Source organism: Rattus norvegicus, chromosome X, assembly GCF_036323735.1.
Source record: "Rattus norvegicus strain BN/NHsdMcwi chromosome X, GRCr8, whole genome shotgun sequence".
NCBI lineage: Eukaryota > Metazoa > Chordata > Mammalia > Rodentia > Muridae > Rattus > Rattus norvegicus.
In genome coordinates, this window is record NC_086039.1 from 144,686,283 (window position 1) to 144,708,275 (window position 21,993).

Below are 21,993 nucleotides of genomic sequence, written 5' to 3' on the forward strand. Positions count from 1 at the left end.
TAGTTTTTCTTCTATTAGTTTGAGTGTATCTGGTTTGATGTGGAGGTCCTTTATCCACTTGGACTTAAGCTTTGTACAGGGTGATAAGCATGGATCGATCTGCATTCTTCTACATGCTGACCTCCAGTTGAACCAGCACCATTTGCTGAAAGTGCTATCTGTTTTCCATTTGATGGTTTTGGCTCCTTTGTCAAAAATCAAGTGCCCATAGGTGTGTGGGTTCATTTCTGGGTCTTCAATTCTGTTCCATTGGTCTATCTGTCTGTCCCTGTACCAATACCATGCAGTTTTTATCACTATTGCTCTGTAATACTGCTTGAGTTCAGGGAGAGTGATTTCCCCAGAAGTCCTTTTATTGTTGAGGATAGTTTGAGCTATCCTGGGTTTTTTGTTATTCCAGATGAATTTTGAAATTGTTCTGTCTAACTCTTTGAAGAATTGGATTGGTATTTTGATGGGGATTGCATTGAATCTGTAGATCGCTTTTGGTAAAATGGCCATTTTTACTATATTAATCCTGCCAATCCATGAGCATGGGAGATCTTTCAATCTTCTGAGGTCTTCTTCAATTTCTTTCTTCAGAGTCTTGAAGTTCTTATTGTACAGATCTTTTACTTGCTTGGTTAAAGTCACACCGAGGTACTTTATATTATTTGGATCTATTATGAAGGGTGTCGTTTCCCTAATTTCTTTCTCGGCCTGTTTCTCTTTTGTGTAGAGGAAGGCTACTGATTTATTTGAGTTAATTTTATACCCAGCCACTTTGCTGAAGTTGTTTATCAGCTTTAGTAGTTCTCTGGTGGAACTTTTGGGATCACTTAAATATACTATCATATCATCTTCAAATAGTGATATTTTGACTTCTTCTTTACCAATCTGTATCCCTGTGACCTCCTTTTGTTGTCTGATTGCTCTGGCTAGAACTTCAAGAACTATATTGAATAAGTATTGAGAGAGTAGGCAGCCTTGTCTAGTCCCTGATTTTAGTGGGATTGCTTCAAGTTTCTCTCCATTTAGTTTAATGTTAGCAACTGGTTTGCTGTATATGGCTTTTACTATGTTTAGGGATGGACCTTGAATTCCTATTCTTTCCAGGACTTTTACCATGAAGGGGTGTTGAATTTTGTCAAATGCTTTCTCAGCATCTAATGAAATGATCATGTGGTTTTGTTCTTTCAGTTTGTTTATATAATGGATCACATTGATGGTTTTCCGTATATTAAACCATACCTGCATGACTGGGATGAAGCCTACTTGATCATGGTGGATGATTGTTTTGATGTGCTCTTGAATTCGGTTTGCCAGAATTTATTGAGTATTTTTGCGTCGATATTCATAAGGGAAATTGGTCTGAAGTTCTCTTTCTTTGTTGGGTCTTTGTGTGTTTTAGGTATAAGAGTAATTGTTGCTTCATAGAAGGAATTCGGTAGTGCTCCATGTGTTTCAATTTTGTGGAATAGTTTGGATAATATTGGTATGAGGTCTTCTATGAAGGTCTGATAGAATTCTGCACTAAACCCGTCTGGACCTGGGCTCTTTTTGGTTGGGAGACCTTTAATGACTGCTTCTATTTCCTTAGGAGTTTTGGGGTTGTTTAACTGGTTTATCTGTTCCTGATTTAACTTCGGTACCTGGTATCTGTCTAGGAAATTTTCCATTTCCTGCAGATTTTCAAGTTTTGTGGAATATAGACTTTTATAGTAGGATCTGATGATTTTTTGAATTTCCTCTGAATCTGTAGTTATGTCTCCCTTTTCATTTCTGATTTTGTTAATTTGGACACACTCTCTGTGTCCTCTCGTTAGTCTGGCTAAGGGTTTATCTATCTTGTTGATTTTCTCAAAGAACCAACTTTTGGTTCTGTTGATTCTTTCTATGGTCTTTTTTGTTTCTACTTGGTTGATTTCAGCTCTCAGTTTGATTATTCCCTGCCTTCTACTCCTCCTGGGTGTATTTGCTTCTTTTTGTTCTAGAGCTTTTAGGTGTGCTGTCAAGCTGCTGACATATGCTCTTTCCTGTTTCTTTCTGCAGGTACTCACCGCTATGAGTTTTCCTCTTAGCACAGCTTTCATTGTGTCCCATAAGTTTGGGTATGTTGTACCTTCATTTTCATTAAATTCTAAAAAGTCTTTAATTTCTTTCTTTATTTCTTCCTTGACCAGGTTATCATTGAGTAGAGCCTTGTTCAATTTCCACGTATATGTGTATATGTGGGCATTCTTCCCTTATTGTTATTGAAGACCAGATTTAGGCTGTGGTGGTCTGATAGCACGCATGGTATTATTTCTATCTTTCTGTACCTGTTGAGGCCCTTTTTTTGACCAATTATATGGTCAATTTTGGAGAAAGTACCATGAGGAGCTGAGAAGAAGTTATATCCTTTTGCTTTACGATAGAATGTTCTATAAATATCTGTTAAGTCCATTTGGCTCATGACTTCTCTTAGTCTGTCTACGTCTCTGTTTAATTTCTGTTTCCATGATCTGTTCATTGATGAGAGTGGGGTATTGAAATCTCCAACTATTATTGTGTGAGGTGCAATGTGTGTTTTGAGCTTTAGTAAGGTTTCTTTTATGTATGTAGGTGGCCTTGTATTTGGGGCATAGATATTTAGGATTGAGAGTTCATCTTGGTGAATTTTTCCTTTGATGAATATGAAGTGTCCTTCCTTTTCTTTTTTGATGACTTTTAGTTGAAAATTGATTTTATTTGATATTAGAATGGCTACTCCAGCTTGTTTCTTCCAACCATTTGCTTGGAAACTTGTTTTCCAGGCTTTCACTCTGAGGTAGTGTCTGTCTTTCTTCTGAGGTGTGTTTCCTGTAGGCAGCAGAATGCAGGGTCCTCGTTGCATATCCAGTTTGTTAATCTATGTCTTTTTATTGGGGAGTTGAGGCCATTGATGTTGAGAGATATTAAGGAATAGTGATTATTGCTTCCTGTTATATTCATATTTGGATGTGAGGTTATGTTTGTGTGCTTATCTTCTCTTTGTTTTGTTGCCAAGTCGATTAGTTTCTTGCTTCTTCTAGGGTATCGCTTGCCTCCTTATGTTGGGCTTTACCATTTATTATCCTTTGTAGTGCTGGATTTGTAGAAAGATATTGTGTAAATTTGGTTTTGTCATGGAATAGCTTGGTTTCTCCATCTATATTAATTGAGAGTTTTGCAGGATACAGTAACCTGGGATGGCATTTATGTTCTCTTAGGGTCTGTAGGACATCTGTCCAGGATCTTCTGGCTTTCATAGTTTCTGGCGAAAAGTCTGGTGTGATTCTGATAGGTCTGCCTTTATATGCTACTTGATCTTTTTCCCTTACTGCTTTTAATATTCTTTCTTTATTTTGTGCGTTTGGTGTTTTGACTGTTATGTGACGGGAGGTGTTTCTTTTCTGGTCCAATCTATTTGGAATTCTGTAGGCTTCTTGTATGCCTATGGGTATCTCTTTTTTTAGGTTAGGAAAGTTTTCTTCTATGATTTTGTTGAAGATATTTACTGATCCTTTGAGCTGGGAGTCTTCAGTCTCTTCTATACCTATTATCCCTAAGTTTCATCTTCTCATTGAGTCCTGGATTTCCTGTATGTTTTGGACCAGTACCTTTTTCTGCTTTACATTATCTTTGACAGTTGAGTCAATGATTTCTATGGAATCTTCTGCTCCTGAGATTCTCTCTTCCATCTCTTGTATTCTGTTGGTGAAGCTCGTATCTACAGCTCCTTGTCTCTTCTTTTGGTTTTCTATATCCAGGGTTGTTTCCATGTGTTCTTTCTTGATTGCTTCTATTTCCATTTTTAATTCCTTCAACTGTTTGATTGTGTTTTCCTGGAATTCTTTCAGGGATTTTTGTGTCTCCTCTCTATGGGCTTCTACTTGTTTATGTTTTCCTGGAATTCTTTCAGACATTTTTGCGATTACTCTCTGTAGGCTTCTACTTGTTCTCTAAGGGAGTTCTTCACGTCTTTCTTGAAGTCCTCCAGCATCATGATCCAATATGATTTTGAAACTAGATCTTGCTTTTCTGGTGTGTTTGGATATTCCGTGTTTGCTTTGGTGGGAGAATTGGGCTCCGATGATGCCATGTAGTCTTGGTTTCTGTTGCTTGGGTTCCTGTGCTTGCCTCTCGCCATCAGATTATCTCTAGTGTTACTTTGTTCTGCTATTTCTGACAGTGGTTAGACTGTCCTATAAGCCTGTGTTTCCAGAGTGCTGTAGACCTGTTTTCCTGTTTTCTTTCAGCCAGTTATGGGGACAGAGTATTCTGCTTTCGGGCATGTAGTTTTTCCTATCTACAGGTCTTCAGCTGTTCCTGCGGGCCTATTTCTGGAAACGCGTCTGCCTCTCTGAAGGTTTAGCTCTCCCTCCCACGGGATTTGGGTGCAGAGAACTATTTATCTGGTCGGTCCCTTCAGGTTCTGGTGGTGTCTCAGACGCAGCTGACCTGCTGCTCCTGGGCCCTCCTCTACGGCAACCCAGAGGCCGTATACAGTTTCCTCTTGGGCCAGGGATGTGGGCAGGGGTGGGCAGTGTTGGTGGTCTCTTCTGCTCTGCAGCCTCAGAAGTGCCCACCAGACCAGGCGGTGAGGTCTCTCTCCCACGGGGTTTGGGAGCAGAGGGCTGCTGCGGACCGGAATCCGCGGGTTTGGGATTCCTGGTAAACACCGGAAGTGCCGCATGCACTATTTCTATATCTTTTGTTATGTTTTCTCCATTTTTTTGAGGTGATATAGATGTCTCATTGAAAGCTGAGCATCCAGCAGTCACTTATTATCAACATTTTATTTTTATATTCTAGATACATTTATTTATAATTTCTATGTATGAATGTTTTGCATGCATGTATGTCTGTGCCTTGCATATGTGTCTGATATGCAGAGAAGAGGGAGGCCAGAAGAGGACACTGGATCACCTGGTGGTGTGACCCTATGTGTGTGTGCTGGGAACTGATCCCATGTCTTCTGCCCGAACTGTAAGTACTGTAAATCAGATATTCACAGTACTTTCAGTTATAAATCTTTGAATTGACAACTGCCGTCTTTCAGATGGGCATTTTATAGGACTTTGGAGATACTTCAGCAGATAAAGTTGTTTGTTACCAAGCCCAGGACCTAACAATTCCTACAAGTTGTTTTCTGACATCCATATGTGTGCATGCTATGGCACACATATGCCCTGCCCCAATAAATAAAGGTAATAAAAAAGAAGGTTCTTTCACTATATGTGAGAGCAGCACTAGCCTATGAGTATAAACATAAATACCCAGAAAAGAGTTTTACTACATTTTCACTTAGTAAGAAAACAATAGTGGGTTTAACACATCCCTGATGGTCTTTCATTTTTGCAGCCACAGGCGTTTGGACAGGTTTAAACCACCATGCATTTATTACCTCCTACGGAGCAGCATCAAATCCAACCAGAAGATAATTGTTTGTCCCGACCAGTCATACCTCTATTGCACCAGTAGGCACATCTTCCTTCATAGACTAATATTGTAGCACACAGTTTCTACAGCTGTGGAAGACTGTTGAATTTTTCTCCCAAGTATGTATCATAGAATCTTCTGGAACTGTGAATATTAGCCAGTAGGGAGGAAGCTATGAGTTGAACAATATATTTATGGAAATGTGGCTAAATTAATTCTGATGAGATAACAGAAGTAAGAAATTATACTGGGAACCTGAGTAAAGAATATTCTCATTTATGACAGTCAAAGGCTTTGACTGATCTTGTTTATATTCTGGGGTTTTGTGGAAGGTTGAACTTGCAGCCAGTAAAATTGAAAAGTTGACTAAATCTGTTTTCTAGGAAAGCGCTGCAGGTGCACTTTAGCTTCTCTGATTGCTTCTCATACAAAGCAAGAAAGAATGACCTAAATATTTGTTAATATAAATGGAAGCAGCACAAGATTCGAAGATTCATCAGCCTATGAACAATAGCAGTGACAATAGGACCCACTCTCCCGAGTGCTGCAGTCAGTGAGGGATGGGGCCAGATCTCTTGCTCTCACACTTTCTGGGCTGGTTCATCCATGTCGTCACCATCATTGCTAGCTCAACTGTGCTACCCAGGTAAGGTTCAGGGCCTGCCTGCATGAGTGTTGCACCTGGCAAGAGAATTAAAATATTTTTAAGACCTATAATAGTTCGTGTAAATCTAATTAATCAAAAGTATAATGGTCATAAGTCACATTCTGATATGTATTTAAAACTTGTATATAAAAAAACCAAAATATCGCTTTCCTGTTCTGGCCTGAGCAAGGGAGACTCATGGGCCAGTGCCACCCAGAAATTAAGAGGTTTTTGGAACCCAGCAGGTCACCGACAGCTGCTCTGTGGCTGTCATAATTGCCACAAAATGAATATATTAAATTGTACTGCAAACGATATGGATATTGTTTGGAGTACCATAAGAAAAAGAGAAAGAAAGAAGGTTGGGAGGCCCATGAACATTCAAAGAAGGGGAGAAAAAAGATTGGCCCAAAGTCTAACCTCTACCATAAACAGCGCCATGCCGAGAAAATACAAATAAAAAGAGTATTAAAATGCACGAAAATAGAAACACCAAGCAGAAGGATGACGAGAAGACTCTAGAGAGTGCAATGCTTGCCTATCTGCTGGACAGAGAGGGACCGTCCAGGCAAAATTACTTTCCAACATGATTAAGCAGAAACGAAAAGAAAAGGCGGGAAAATGGGAGGTCCCTCTATGCAAAGTTCATGCCCAAGGAGAAACAGAAGTATTGGAAGTTATTCGAACAGGAAAAAGAAAAAAGAGACATGGAAGAGAATGGTTACAGAAGTCTGCTTTGCTGGTGATGGTTTTACAAGAAAATCACCTAAATATGAAAGATTCATTAGGCCAATGGGTCTACGTTTCAAAAAAGCCCATATCACACACCCCAAACTGAAAGCTACCTTTTGCCTGCCTATGCTCAGTGTGAAAAAGAATTCCTCATCCCCATTATATACAACCCTGGGTATGATCACCAAAGGGATAGTCACTGAAGTGAATGTGAGAGAGCTGGGCCTTGGGACACAAGGAGGCAAGGTGATTTGGGGAAAGTATGCTCAAGTTACCAACAATCCTGAAAACGATGAGTGCATAAATGCGGTCTTGCTGGTTTGACAGTGTAAACACCAACGCTTGTGATCTTTCTGAACTACCAAGCAGTCTTACCCCATGTGCAGTCACCAAGAAGTATTTATTGAATTGCAAAAGAAAATGAAACACTTTTAAAAAAATTAAAAAAAACCCCAAAATATCTTTAATGCTTTTGATAGTTTACTGATAATTAAACACACATTCAAATTATAATTTCAGAATCTCTAATTTGTGTGAAGTGTTCCAAATAATTATATCATAAATAAATACAAAAAGGATCACAATAACAAAATGCATCCTTAAAACAAATTATCATTATTAAAGTGTTTTTGTTGGTGTTTACATACTAATTTTTATTCTTTACTAATGTTTATTCTTTACCAGCATTTGGGGTTATCAGATCTACAAAATAAAAATGCAAGGTCAGCAGTTAAAGTTTGAGTTTCTAATGAATAACTAATAACTTTCAGTGACTGAGAATTAAATTTAATTTGACTAGATATTCTCTACTAAGTGCAACCTTAGCAAATTTGTGAACTCACTCAGCTAGGAAACAAAATTTCCATCTCTAGTAGCTGTGCTTATAGACCATGATAATTATGACCGTTTCATGGCTGCAATTTGGGATCTTAGTCAGAAATTAAAGACTTGGCTGAGAGCAAATTCCAGCATGGAGAGGGGAATGGAGTATGAAGTTCCACCCCTGCCTGAGGAGCTACTGGTCATTGTTACTACTGGGAGAGGGAGAGTCAGTTTTTTCTAAGAGTATAACAACTGGTAAGCCAACCATATTCCAGTAGAAGGTTACACATCCAGGAATATTTCAGCAACAGGCATGGTGGCACATATCTTTGGATTTAGAAAGGGATAGAAAAGCAGGTAAATCCAATTTATTCATATTCAGTTGAAAGTTCATAGAGGAGCTGGGAATGGTGTCACACGTCTTTAATCCTAGCACTTGGGAAGCAGAAGCAGGCAAATCTCTGTAAATCTGAGGCCGCAATGATAGGCAAAATTATTTTAAGTCTGGTCAGGGCTACATATCCAGTTGTGTCAAAAGGAAAAAGGAAAGAGAAAAGAAAAGAGAAAATGGGGTAAGAGGAAAATGAAAATACATACAAAGCACAGAAGGTCAGGTATTAGAGTAAGAACTTCTGGTCATCCATTTTAGCTGTGTCTGCATAATCCAAAACACCCACAGCAGCAATACTGTAACTATTATTTACAAAGCTGTTTGCCACTGATGCAGTTACCAAAGAAATTTGAACTATGCAATGAGTTCAAAATAATTTCCATCATTTGAGTTGCTCCATTCATGTTTTTCATTCTAATTTCTTGTTGTCTGCTGTTAATTAATTTTTTTCTTTAAAAAATTATTGACTGATTTAGGATTATGCCCTTGTTTGGGGAATGATGTATATTCATTGTAGTCAATACTAGAAGTGCTGTTTACATGACTAATTTAGTTCTGAATTTGTGCCTTGTTACTCTGGTTAATGATGCTGAGGTATTTAGAAGCAATAGGTAAATAATACATCTTTAAACTTAACGATCCTGTTTCTAGTCGATTGACTTTTGCCTTCAGGAGATGGAAAATTAATGAACTCTATCCTTTCTGCGACAGGAGATTTTACTTAGTTCTCTTCAAGTTGTTGTATAGAAATCCCTGTATTGTTTTCAATTAGCCAGGACCCAATGATGATCTTACCTTACAGAGTCCCTGATTTTTAAGACATGGCCTTGCTAGTTTATGGTATTTGCTAAAGTGTGTGTGTGTGTGTGTGTGTGTGTGTGTGTGTGTGTGTGTGTGTGTGGTGTGTGTGTGTGTGTTTGTGTGTGTGTGTAGACAGGAGCTCAAGTGACATGTCGTTATATTTCTTATCTTGTTTTTCCAAGTCCAAGCATATTTCATGGTTATTCAGAGCAAGCAGTTAGAGCTGTTTATGGCAGCATTCTCTTTCTTTCCTTCTTTCTTTCTTTCTTTCTTTCTTTCTTTCTTTCTTTCTTTCTTTCTTTCTTTTTTTCTTTCTTTCTTTCTTTCTTTCTTCCCCCCCCTCTCTCTCTCTCTTTCTTTCTTTCAAATCCTTTAGAATATTTGCAAGGATAGAGTCCTTAAAATAGCTTGTCTCCAAAGCAAACTTTTATTATACTATGCTAATTATTTTGATTTCTATTCAGCTGTGGAAAACCATTCATCTGTTCTATTCAAACTATTTTTCTAATTACAGAAAATGAGAATATAATTATTATTTGTACACTACCACCCACCCATACTTTTTCTAAGGTACAAAGTACTGCTATTCCTATACAATATGATGCAATTTTGACTGATTAATTAGAATGTATATCCATAATATCAAGAATGCTTACTTTTATATTTGAGAAGAAGGGCAAGAATGCTTTTAGAGGTCTTAATATTCAAATTCTTTTGACCTTCCCTAGTTCGTTTTGAGGGTAAACTGCTCACTGACAATAGATCACTATGGCTATTTCGTGTTTGTTAACCTGAAACCTCACCTGAAATGACTATTGCTGAGCAAAAAGTGAAAAGTAAACCCTGGTGTTATGGAGGAGTTCATCTAATCAATCCTGGGAACCAAGATGGGATAAGGAGTCTTTTCCTTTTGATGTTGGTTGACTGGAGCAGACCAAGGACAATAGGATTTTTATGATACACAATGAATAAAACAAGAAAAGATAAGTAGATGCTGAGGTAGGAGATGAATCAATTAACCTTTGAAGAACAATAATGCAGAAACTAATATCTAGAAAAGGTAAGAAATATTGGGCCTATAATGAATATCAGAATGGTACCAGGGAGGGAGGGAGCATCCATGTAAATTTGGGATACTGTAGCAGACCCTTCTGATTGGTGTTATGATTAGTAGCTATGCTTAAAAATTTCAAACCTAAGGCTCAGGGTACGAAATCAAGAAAAATGGGGCCCAAGGATTGTAAGAGCCAGAGGGCGTCAACAGATGCTGTGAGGTAGTCTCTCCTAAGTCAGAAACGCACACATTGGGACAAGGACAAAGAGAAGGTTGATGTGAGAGTGGATATGATCAAGATAGGTTTTATGAAAATCTCAAAGAATAATTAAAATATTATTTTAAAAATATTCCCTTTAATCGGCTGGCCATTTTCTGAGGTTCTAAGAGAAAAATTGAGGGAAATCATGCTTTATGTATGGAATAATAATCTGTTCATGCAGCAAACTGGAGTCTTCAGTGGTTGGAAGTGAATTTCCACACCTAACCACTTAGTACTTACTGGGAAAGAGACAAAATGAGACATAAAATAGGCTAAGGTTGCACCTTGCTAGATACTGAAGCACATATCACAGGTAGGACAATTAAAACCTCTCAGGATTAAAAATTAACACTCAAGGATTGCTGCATACTAATAGTATTGATGAATACCAAAAGAATGTTGTTTATATAAAATCTTATAAATAATGTGCTTATGTATATTATTTTAGTCATATTACATATACTATATTTCAGTAGTAACGTCCAAAGCTATTTTTGTCTTGGTTATGGGTGGGCTATGGTTCTTTTGTTTCCCAAGAAGTATAAAATACTTGAATTCCAAGTAGAAGAAAAGGACTATCCCCAGTGAGTATAAACTTCAATCATAGTCTCCTTTGTGCTGTCTAGCTTCTATCACTGTGTTGGGAGTCCTGTAGTGCTTTGGGAAGGGAATGAATGTAGTTATCCAAATGTTAATGGACGAAGGAAACCCAGGTTAAAGATATATGGCTTTTCTCCCTTCTTAATGCCCCTTCCCTAGTCAACATTAACATGTATTCTAATCTCGAATTCCATGCTAGTCAATTAGTGTACTGAGACGTATGTAGCCAGATCTATGGCAGTAGGGAAGCATTTTCTGACTCATGTAGCTATTCATGATTTGGGTAGAAGATTGTCTGATGTAATGATTCTACATAATGAGGAAAAATAATTGCAATCAGCTGCTATATTAATCCTTGATCACCTGATTGCCTGTTTATTAATATACTGCCAGCAAAGGTAGATGGGTAGACAATTCTGTCTATTTTAATGCCAGGAGACAAAAAAATATAAGTACCAGTAGGGCAGAGAGAAAAATAAGCCATTAATTATATGAGTATAGTGCTTTTGTAAATTTTATAACTGCTTGTAAGGCACCTATAGTGTTAAATCAATGTTGCTATTCCATCAGATAAGTGAAACCAATGAAGACATTAAGAGATACAGTATACGACAACTCATCACCCAGACACATGGAGACAAAGGCACTGCACACTTCTCCATGCTTAAAAACGTATTTCAGTGCCATTATTATATTGTAACATAAAACTTAATAAACAAAACCACTATTTGAAATGATACATACTCAGATAGAGAGATCAAAGGATGCCCTAAAGACATGTAAGCTTTATTTCCTGTCCCTGAACTATATGGCAAGCCTGCCATTAACCATCAGTATTAGTAAGATCGAAATTCTTCAGACCCAGTTTCCATTTCTGGCAGTGGAGTCAATAGCTTTCTACATTCTAAGACTCACTGAGGAGAAATCCACACCTCACACATCTGGCCAGAATCAAGAGCAGAGTTTTCTTAGCTCATCTAAATTCAGGGGAGACTTCTCTTTCAGCAGTGTTGCAGAGGATGAATATAAAATGATGGTGCTTTAAAAAGCAAAATATTTCACTGAAAGTTATTCCATTAAAAACCATTCACCTTTCAAACCACACAGTGGACTCACATAATATTTTTGGAACTCCCTGGACACTGTGTCTTCATGTATTGATGAGCCAAAGAGTTAGACAGCATTTTATATTTTATTTTTAATACCTAAATCTATAATATACAACTTACTTCTAATCTATGTTTGCTTCTGTGAGACTTTGGTTCTGTCTAAAAGGCAAATTTATTTATGAAGTGAGCACAGTTGGAATTGCCAGAGGGTCAAACATACTTTTCCATCTCTAAGGACAACCTCATGAGGTCTAGCTGAAATGACACAATGGTTGTGTCTTTTAACTGTATAGTTTCTGACTTTTGTCTACTTATTCCATTGTCAAATACACATCAAGCATCCCTTCTCTCCCAGATGCTAATGTGGATGGTGGGGGTGCAGGAAAAAATAAAAGCAGATAGGTTTCTGCCTCCATGCACATTACAGTCCAGTGAGGGAAGAGAGATAATGAGCAAGAAAGAGACTAAATAACAAATAGAAATCGAGAAGGTGATTAAGTACTGCAAATGAAACAAAGGGAAACTAGGGGGAGATAAAGATAAAACCTTAGGTGGGGAACTAAGGAAGATGATTCCTGGTCCGTCAACTTTCTACAACCAAAAATCACTTGGGAAAAGAATCTCAAGGAGAGATTGTCTAGATCAGGTTGCTTTGTGTACATGTCTGTAGGGGATTGTCTTGATTCTCTTACATGATGGGGAAAGACCCATCCTGAAATGAGCAGTGTCATCCACTAGTTTGGGACTCCCAACTATATAAGAGTAGATAAGGCCACCTAAGCACTGCTGTGTATGCTTTTCTTTCTCTCTTTCTGTCATTGTGGATGTGACATGACTAGTTACTTCAAGCTCCTACCATTGTGACTTCCCTGCTATGATGGACTGTAACCCAGAAGCGGGAGCTTAAAAAGAAGCCTTTTCTCCCCAGGTTGTGTTTTGTCAGGTTATTTATTACAAAATGGAAATGAAATTTGGACAATCTCTTGTTTCCAATCATACACAAGATACATACAAGATACATCTTGTATCTTGAGGATACAAGACCGATAACTGGCAATACAATAATTAAATGTTAACAGTAGGAACATGCACAGTTGGAAATATGTCTGTCTGCTCAAAATATATTGGTTAGTATTCCCTTAGTTTACTTTTTACCACCACAATACTCTTGAAAGAGAGGTGGGATTAGTACCAGGGTAATTTAACCTGGTTATTGCAGTTGGTCAGTCTTAATCTCCCCCCTCTCTCTTCTCCATTTCTCCCTCTCTCCCTTTCTGCATATCCACTGCTGGGTGTGCCCCAGGAGGAACTAAATGTTCCTGGGCTTTCTCAGGCCTCCATGGGGAGGGAGGTAGAGCCATGGGCGTGATGATGGAGCTTAGAGAACAAAGCACAACTTACCTCTGCTGGTCGTGCAGCACATGGAGCTGTCAGGAAGGGGATAGGAGGCTGGAGTCTAACCTGGTTATCCCTGCTGTCATGCAGGCCTGGATGTTCCTGGAACTGGGCAGACCTCCACAGCCTGTTCATGAGATAATCACAAGAAGCCATACCTTTTGTTTGTCAGGTCACCATTATATATTATGTTATATTTTGACAAATTGGTCAGATTTTTAAAATATCTGCTCCTTCTTTCCCGATTCTCCCTTCACTCGTTTTCCATGTCACTCCCTCCTCTCTTCTCTTCCTTCTGTTTCTACTTTTGCCCTTGTTTCTATTCTTTCTAAAACAGAACTGTTTGTTTTCAAACGAAAAATTTATTCACCAAGTTATAGAAAACATAAACTATAATAAGCACTACTTACTTTGACAGTGACTATATTAAAATTGGACTGATACAGAGAAGATAACATACCTCCTGAACAAAGATAACACACAAGTCCATGAAACATTCCATGCAAAAATAATATAAATATTTTATAATTGCAGTGTCAAAGAATCTGATATAATTTCAGACAGTAAGAACAATGAAAATAGCGGACATAGAACCTCTACATCAGTTTTCTGGATAGAAGTGGAAGTTATCCAACAGACTCAGTGTCCACTTTTTCAAACTTTTTTTGAGATTTGTTTTTATTTTATGTGTATGGGTGCTCTGCCTGCATATATGGCTATGTACCATGTGTATGCAGTGCTCACCAGAAGCCAGAAGAGGGCATCAGATCCCCTGGAACTGATGTTACGGACCCTCTTAGGTTTTCACTGCTGCCTCTCCAGCCCCTCACTATCCAATTTATTTTGAATGCCTAATTCTAAGAAAAACCCAAATGGCTTCTGAAAAATGGGGTAATTACAAATGGTAACCTGTTTTTAATTAAATTACTTGCAAATTGCTACCTATTGGTGCTGAAGCATTCGAGAAGATGAGAGTACACATTTATTTTCAGTTTGCATCTCTAACACACGATCTGTTCCTGATCCCACTGCAATATTGTCTGTTTTGCTTGTGCTTTCCCAGTTCAGTGTGTTACACACTCCTTTGCAGTAGCAAATCCATACACTAAGACAGTCTAGCCTTGTATTTTAGTGTACTTTGTGCATGCATTCTGTGACCCTCTTTTCATTTGCATACTATCAGATGAATAGATCTACACAGACTTGAAATAAAAGGGAAAGTGAAAGCTTATAATTTCTCTAATCAGGGACATAGTTCCCAGAACGCAAATCATAGCAGATCTGCAGGAGCAGCTTTATTTTATGGTTTTCTCCCAAATCTGCTCTGTTCTTCATAACAAGGGAAATATAAAAACAGGTCTCTAGTTCTGTTGTACTTAAATGTGCCACATTTGAGTGAACATATTTTTTACTATAGTTTAACATAGTTTAGAAAGCGTTTCTAACATTAAATGCCACACCCCAGCGTCCACACCTTTAAAAGGGCCCAAGGGTTCCACAGACCTCTGAAATCAACGCTGTCTCACATGGTGCTTTATCCCAAGACTCTGCAAATTTAGATGGGTGGTATTAGAGCTGCTGACTGTGATCTATTGGGCTTCAGAAATGAACGCATGCACATCTTTCTTGTCAAACATCTCTGTTCCTGGCCCTAGAAGCAAAGCAACAGCCTTTGGTGTTGCACTGAAAAGAGAAGCACTCTGTGTAATGATGTAGCTGTAGAATTTGCTGTCATTGAGATGTTTGCAGTGATGCTAACAGGCTTTCAGTGTCCAGTCAGCTTATCATCAATCCACAAAGAGATATTGTGGAGTTTTCAGAATTGTAGGCTATTTGAAAAAAATTAATCACTTGTCCTTATTGACTTAATATTGCATAAATAATTTCTCAGGAGTGTCTATCATGAGTACTTATTTGTTTTTATATTATATTTTTGTCAATGAAGTAATGTTGTTTTGCTTTTGGAAAATGTGCAGGCTTATAGGAAAAGGGAGCTAAATTTATTTGATACAGGAAGGGTGAATGTGTGATGGAGACGGAGAAATGGAGTTGGGCTATGATTAGGTGCTTTGATGTTTTTCTGCCTTGATATACCCAAGAAACCTCTCCCTTATTAAGGTGGAACCATGGTGCAATGATTGTGAGTTGGGGTAGGAATGAATTAGAATGGGACCACATGAAATTCTAGTGGGTCTCTTGTGTGTGCTCAGACCACTAGGTAATTAGAGAGGACTTTTGTCTCATAGCATTTCAGCATCCTAAAGTCTGAGGTTTCAGGATTGTCTCCTCCATAAAGACTTCTGGGATTGTTTGCTTTAATTTTTAAGACTCCAACTACTAATAGTCATGCATCCCTACGTCACAGAAGAGATCAACTTTAGCGCTTTTCCTTCATCTGTCCCAGTGCATTGTATATAAAAATAACATCTAGAACATTTATTAGTGTACATTATCACTTACATTTGTATTGAACTTCATACATTTCAAAAAGAATACTTGCATACATGTTATGCCCATTTTTACATGCCAAAAACTGAGATTTTTAAAGGCACAGTGATTTTTCCAAAGGTGACTTGGTGGATAGAGTCAGATTTATCACAAAACTCTTCAGATTTCTTCCTCCCAAGGCTCTTTTTGTTATGGCTGATTTTTTAAAATATGAGCACTACCAAAGATTCGTAAGTTCTAGGCAGTGCATCCAGTTCTCATTACAGAAGGGATCTGACATTATAAAACCACATAATTCCTCTGGAAGTGGCATTATTGATTTTCTACAGCTGCTTGCACCTGTGCCTTTGAAAACTGTATTTTCTCCTTTATTATAACAGCAAGGGTAGTTAGTATATGGCACATGCCCAGACTGATGCACGACTTGGGAATTTACTTCAATTCAGCCAATGTTTAATTTGTCAGACTGTGGATTGTCCAAAGTCTCTCTTGGCTTGTTCATTTCCTTTTTGCTGTCACTCACTTTTTACTAGAACTCAATTTTTTTCCATGCTGGGAATTGAACCCATAAGACTTTTGCAAACCAAGCATGTTTTCTACCACTGATCTACACACCCTGCTTATGAGTTAGAATCTTAATCAAAAGTGAGAGGGCCTGACTGATTTTAATTTTCAAGTGCAATGTTTTTAGTCATTCTGTAAAAGTTGTTTCAGAGAAAATGGTGTATAAAATAGTTTTTTTCCTTAACTGTTGCTATTTTTCTTTCCATATGCCTGTTGCCCTAATTAGTACTGGCAAAATGATCTAAACTAACTGGAAGAAAAGGAAACAAGTGCTTCAAAATGATGTGCTTTAACTATTATGATTAAATCTGAATTGTGGTCTGAATCTGCTCCTGAAATCACCAAGGCTTGATTAGGGATGAAGGTAATGGTGATGCACTGGGCTAGTAACAAGGCCCTAGCACAATCCTTGGCAATTTCTACAATGATTTTGACATTTCCTTAAAGCTCAGGAGGAAATTGAGCAATTATTTATTTGACTTTAAAAATCACAGCGTGTCACAATGTACTCAAGTGGCCACACAGGAAAGACTTTTAAAGGGAAGAGCGGCAGTAGATGTGACACAGCTGATATTAGAATAAGTGTCCATGTGTCAACTGCGAAGTAACAGGTCCTGCATAAGGTGCTTAAGGTTAATGAGTGGTATTTCATGTGGTCAGAGTGACCAGAAAACTTCTAATACGTGAACTTACTTCTGAAAATGTGAGTCTAGAGGAAGTTGGTGTAAAAAAGCAAAGAAATTATGTCACAATGGTCTTGCTAATGCTAAAATAACTTGTATTTGTTTCAGGCATAATGTGTGGCTAGCAGTCTACACTAAAGCATTTAGTTCTATTATCCCATCTACTTTCTTCTCAATGATATAAGATTGCTTCATTTACTGCTAACCAAGCAAAGGTTTTTTGAATGGCATGGTAGGACATGAACCTGTTTCTAATCTATTCCAGAGCCAGGTTTTCTTAATATTTTAGAAACCTTTTATGGGCCTGGAATCAACTTTTGAATTCCCTGCCAGGTAATCTTGGATAGCATAGTTTGCATCTTTGGGAACCTCTCCATCTTCAAACTGTGGGCACTTGCTTGTAAAAGACAGAATGGAAGTTAGGTGTGGTAGTCCACACCTATATTTCTGGTACTCATTAGGCTAAGTCAGGAGAGTTGTGAGTTTGAAAGAGACTGAACTATACAGTTACTTCATACCAGCATGGGCTACAGTGTCTTAAAACAAAAATGAAGGAAACATTCGGAATGTAGAATTGTTTGTATGAGATAAAGGGCTGAGGTGTGTGTGTGTGTGTGTGTGTGTGTGTGTGTGTGTGTGTGTGTGTGTGTGGCAGGAACTTAGAGGTTGGATAGTAGGCATTCTTATTCTGTAATTTGAGTTTCCCAACTTCCTTTTACAGGTTGTCCTCTTTTTCTAAGCCCCCTTTGGTATTCTCAGCTTCAGAAAGTCCTAAAAAGTAACAGACAAAGCAACAACTGGGCATGTGAATGCGAAAACATATAGTTCTCCTTTGCCATGGCTTTTCCTGAGCACAGTGGCCGCTGAAGGGAAGCATGTCCAGTAGCTTCATAAACATAAGGAAGAAGAGTGTAGCTGAGAGCCAGGGCTACCACTAATGTGGAGGCAAATCAAATAGTAGTTTCTCTCCCATCATTAGCCCACTTTCTTTCATAAATGTTTATTAGTTGAGAATTTCATTTATGAATTTTGGGTTGATATCATTTCCTCCTTTCCTCTAATTCTCCCTTTGTTGTATCTCCAACCCTAGTCCTTCTCATGGCCTTCTGTTCTACATATGATTAAACCAACTTAGTTCTTTGAATGTTGCTGATCATGTGTATGTTTTTAGGGCTGGCCACTTGGGAGTGGAAAACCTATTGGATGGTATGTCCTTAGAGAAGACAAAGTCATCTTTCTTTCGGTAGTTGTTAAATACCTGTCTTCATCTAGGGATGGAGTGCTTCCTTCCACCCATTCTGATATCATTTCTTCAGGTCTTATTTAGGCAACATTTTTTTGAGATTTAATGGACATAGCTCTCCTGTCATATCTAGAAAATATAATCTAACAGCAGATGTTCTGGTCCTTTTGCTCTTACAGTCTTTCTGCTCATCTCTGAGAACATTCTTTGAGTCTTAGTTGCAAGGATTGTATCATAAATGTATCAACTGGGACAGAACGCCCCATGGTCACATGTTTTCTGTATTGTGACCAGTTGTAGATTTCATCTGTTAAAAAAAAAACTTATTTGATGAGGGAAGAGAGTTGTAGTTAATTTGAATTTAAAACACAGTTAGAAATTATACTGGTTTAGGAAGTAGTATCTATTTTCTTCTAAGGTTGTCTAGGCCTACAGTACCAGGCATGAATTCCTGTCTATTGAGTGGTCCTTAAGTCCAATTACATGGCTGTTAGCTACCCCTAGAAGATAAGAGCTGGTATTTCACCTTTTGCTGTACCTGTATAGAAATGCATGTAAATATATGCAACTTTATGTAACATATAGTAACATGATTTCTATGGATTTTCCAGATATGCTTAGTGTTATTTATCTCTCCTTCCTCCCTTCCATCCCAGTCAATGTCCCCTCACTCTAGCTGGTACATGACCAGTCACTGGAAGTGTGGGTATGGTGCAGTGATGGGTTAGGGTCAGTGGAACTTACAAGGTAAAATCAATTCACAGTCTGAGTCCTGAACAAGTCTTTCCAGTGTGGAGATGACAAGGTGGGTGAGGGTCAGAGGGACCCAGCAACGTCTGAGGGACCTGTGCATCTGAAGCTAGGCAAAAAAGTTTGGTGAAGGCATGGGGGTGGCCTGTTAAATTTCCTTTGTAAACAATTTTACTGTGTCTTCGAATGTATAGTTAATATTTAAGAAAACATAATGTATTTTATAAAAGGCAAAAGTTACACACACCTGCTTGAAGAAAACTCAAATTTTTAGCATATGATTTCCAGATTGTTTCAATATCCTGAAAAAATATCTTACCATGTACTTATAGTAACTTATACTCAGTATCTTCCTCTTTCATTTTAATATGCCATTGTTATCTACTATAGTATTTTAGTGTATTGAGTACTATAAGGATTTGGGCTTTACCTACATTCCTATATTTTAATCTGGAAAAATTGATAGTTATATGATATGCCCCTATCATAGGTCCCAAAGAAATATATGCAACATATTGTGTGGCATTTTCCTTCCTTACTTCTTTCCTTCCTTCCTTCCCTCTCTCCCTTCCTTCATTCTCTCTCTCTCTCTCTCTCTCTCTCTCTCTCTCTCTCTCTCTCTCTTTCTCTCTCTCTCTCTCTCCCATCTCTCTTCCTCTTACACTATGTAGTCTTTGTTGTCTTGGAACTCACTATGTAGACCAGGCTGGCCTTAAACTCCTAGAAATATGTCTGCCCCTGTCTCCCTCATGCTGAGATTAAAGGCCTGTGCTTCCACACCTTGCATGGATTTTTCCTTTGTTAGTGAATATCTCTAAAATACCTTTCTGTTTCTCAGCACCTTTGGGGGAAGGGACTCACCCACATTATTCTATTTCTCATTTATATGCTGATTATTTTATATTAGCAATGTAAACTGAAAACTCAGAGGAGAAATTTTCTGAGGTTTCAGTATTTTATTCAAGTGTTATTTTAAGTGATGTTAATTACAGCATTTGAAGGGGAGGAGCTAATTCCACACAAAATGGAAGACTCTATAATGTACCCACTAAACTGCTAAAAATAGTGGTGAGGCCACGAGAGGAGTCAGTTGAGATCCCTGGTGTTGTCAGGGTGTGACCACAATCACCCACCCAGCTCTGAGCCGGAGAACCCAGAAGCTATTTCATACTATGGTGCAATGGTGAAAAAATTAATTAAAAAATAGAAGAAAGAAAGAAAACCACAACACAACAGAAGGAAAAATTAAATCCCATCATGCCCACCCTCTCCACCCTAAAATGGCCCAAAAGAAATAGTTAATCACACCCTAAAGACTGCTTTTGGTGTAAAACAGGTAACTGATGGGCTAGGATGGGAACAGGGCATGATGGGAACAGGGCATGAAGATCTGTCTAAAAATGTCCCTTTCACATAGGTGAGTGCATGCTTTCAAGGAGGATCAGGAAGTTCAGCAGGGTTCGATGCTCGGGAAGTCACAATTTCATCTGGGAACTGGATACAGATTTACAAAGGGTCCACAAGTTCTCACCTTCCACTTGCAGCCTGGCATCTCTAAAGTGGCTCCTCCCTAACCCATGCCTAGAGCTAAAATTGACCCTTCCTGGAATGGGGGTTATGCTGTATCTCTGAAATTGTAAACACCTTAAAGCTGAGTCATCCTTACCCTGGAGGTCAACTCTAGAATCCCCAACACATAACATTAAAAGGTATGCTAAATTTTGAACGCAGCTATGCTGCAAAATAGTTTAAAATTAACGATTGTACAATATTCTTTTATGCTTGACATTCCAGTCGTAAACTAAGCTTTTGGCCACCTGCATTGACATTCTTGCCATTCAGCAGGGCTGACAGCATCAGTCTGATACCTGGTGTTAGAGTCTGAGTGTACCGTAAGCCAGTCAAGGTGGAATTGTTCACTTTGGCTGAAAAGCAGGCATCAGGGTCGAACTGATACTTGCTGTTAATTCCCAAAGGTGTGTTACTGTTTCCTGCAGTTTATGCGTGACTTACAGCAGTCTCTAACTTCTTGTCACCTTCTGGTAAATGGAGCCACAAAACTGTCCACATTAGTAGGAAGCTGGGATTCATACTATTTTGTAGCCAACTGCGAAGTTGCTCTGGTTTGCTCTGGGCTTCGAGTTCTCAAAATTAATCTGATAGCCAGCCAGCCAACCCTCATAGCCAAGCAACAGATCACCCCAGATTGAGAGCTTAGCAATGTCAAAGTCCACATCACAGCCCAGGTTGATATGCTCCCTCTTGTACCCTGTCTTGATTTTAGCATTTTCCCCCAGTGTTAGGCGAGAAAGATGAATCAAAGGTCAGCTTCAGTCCACGAGCAAGCTGGTCTTCCACGGTGATCTCAGTGCCTAGGGTGTTGTCTGTGTTCCACTTCTCTGTAAACGTCAGCCCATACTCAGTCCGTCTGTACCTGGTTTCCAGACTGCCGTTTGCTTTGGTGCTCTCCATGTTGGCAGAGTCTGAGCTGGTAAATTCTAATCCATTCTCTGACTTTGTTTTCAAATCAAGTTTTATTAAGCCAAAGCTGTAGCTCTTGGTGAAGACATCCCTGGCAGACTTGCCAAGATCAGCATGTGTGGGAGGCACAGCCATGTTCTCAGAGGCAGTGATGGCGGGAGCATCGGCAACTATAGCAGGGGTTGAGGCCTTGTGGAGGAAATTTAGTGGAATAGAATAATTTTTATGCTTTCGTCTCATGACTGGGTGGTTGGCAGTCAATATTTATTCATAAATTGTTTCTATACTTGAATCTGTTAGTGTTATTGATTATGCAGCCTTGTTTATCATATAATGAAAAGGGAATTTTTCACAAAACTACTACCGATTAAACTGCTTTATTTCATTTGTCCTCTTTCCAGGGATATTTTTTTCTGAGGGGAAGTAATATGTTATTTTCTTTTTTAGATTTTTATAGAATTGTGTGTGTGTGTGTGTGTGTGTGTGTGTGTGTGTGTGTGTGTGTGTGTTTTGCTTTTACCTACGAATGTATTCCTTGGCATTCAGAAGAGAGCATCAGATGCTCTGGAACTGGAGTTATGAGTGGTTGTG

At 38.5% G+C, this 21,993-nt stretch overlaps 1 protein-coding gene, 1 non-coding gene and 2 pseudogenes across 11 annotated transcripts in view; 3 read left to right on the forward strand and 1 right to left on the reverse strand.

Annotated features, from left to right (window-relative positions):
• The window catches only part of Magec2l1 (MAGE family member C2 like 1), a 181,594-nt gene that overhangs the window by 120,968 nt on the left and 38,633 nt on the right, over positions 1 to 21,993 (forward strand). The gene's annotated exons all lie outside the window — the stretch shown is intronic.
• Positions 5,982 to 21,214, forward strand: LOC134484222 (ribosome biogenesis protein NSA2 homolog; annotated as a pseudogene).
• On the forward strand, positions 13,640 to 13,741 carry LOC120099423 (U6 spliceosomal RNA). Its single transcript, XR_005498608.1, has one exon. It is a non-coding gene; the product is annotated as a U6 spliceosomal RNA (small nuclear RNA).
• Positions 20,698 to 21,558, reverse strand: Vdac1-ps9 (voltage-dependent anion channel 1, pseudogene 9; annotated as a pseudogene).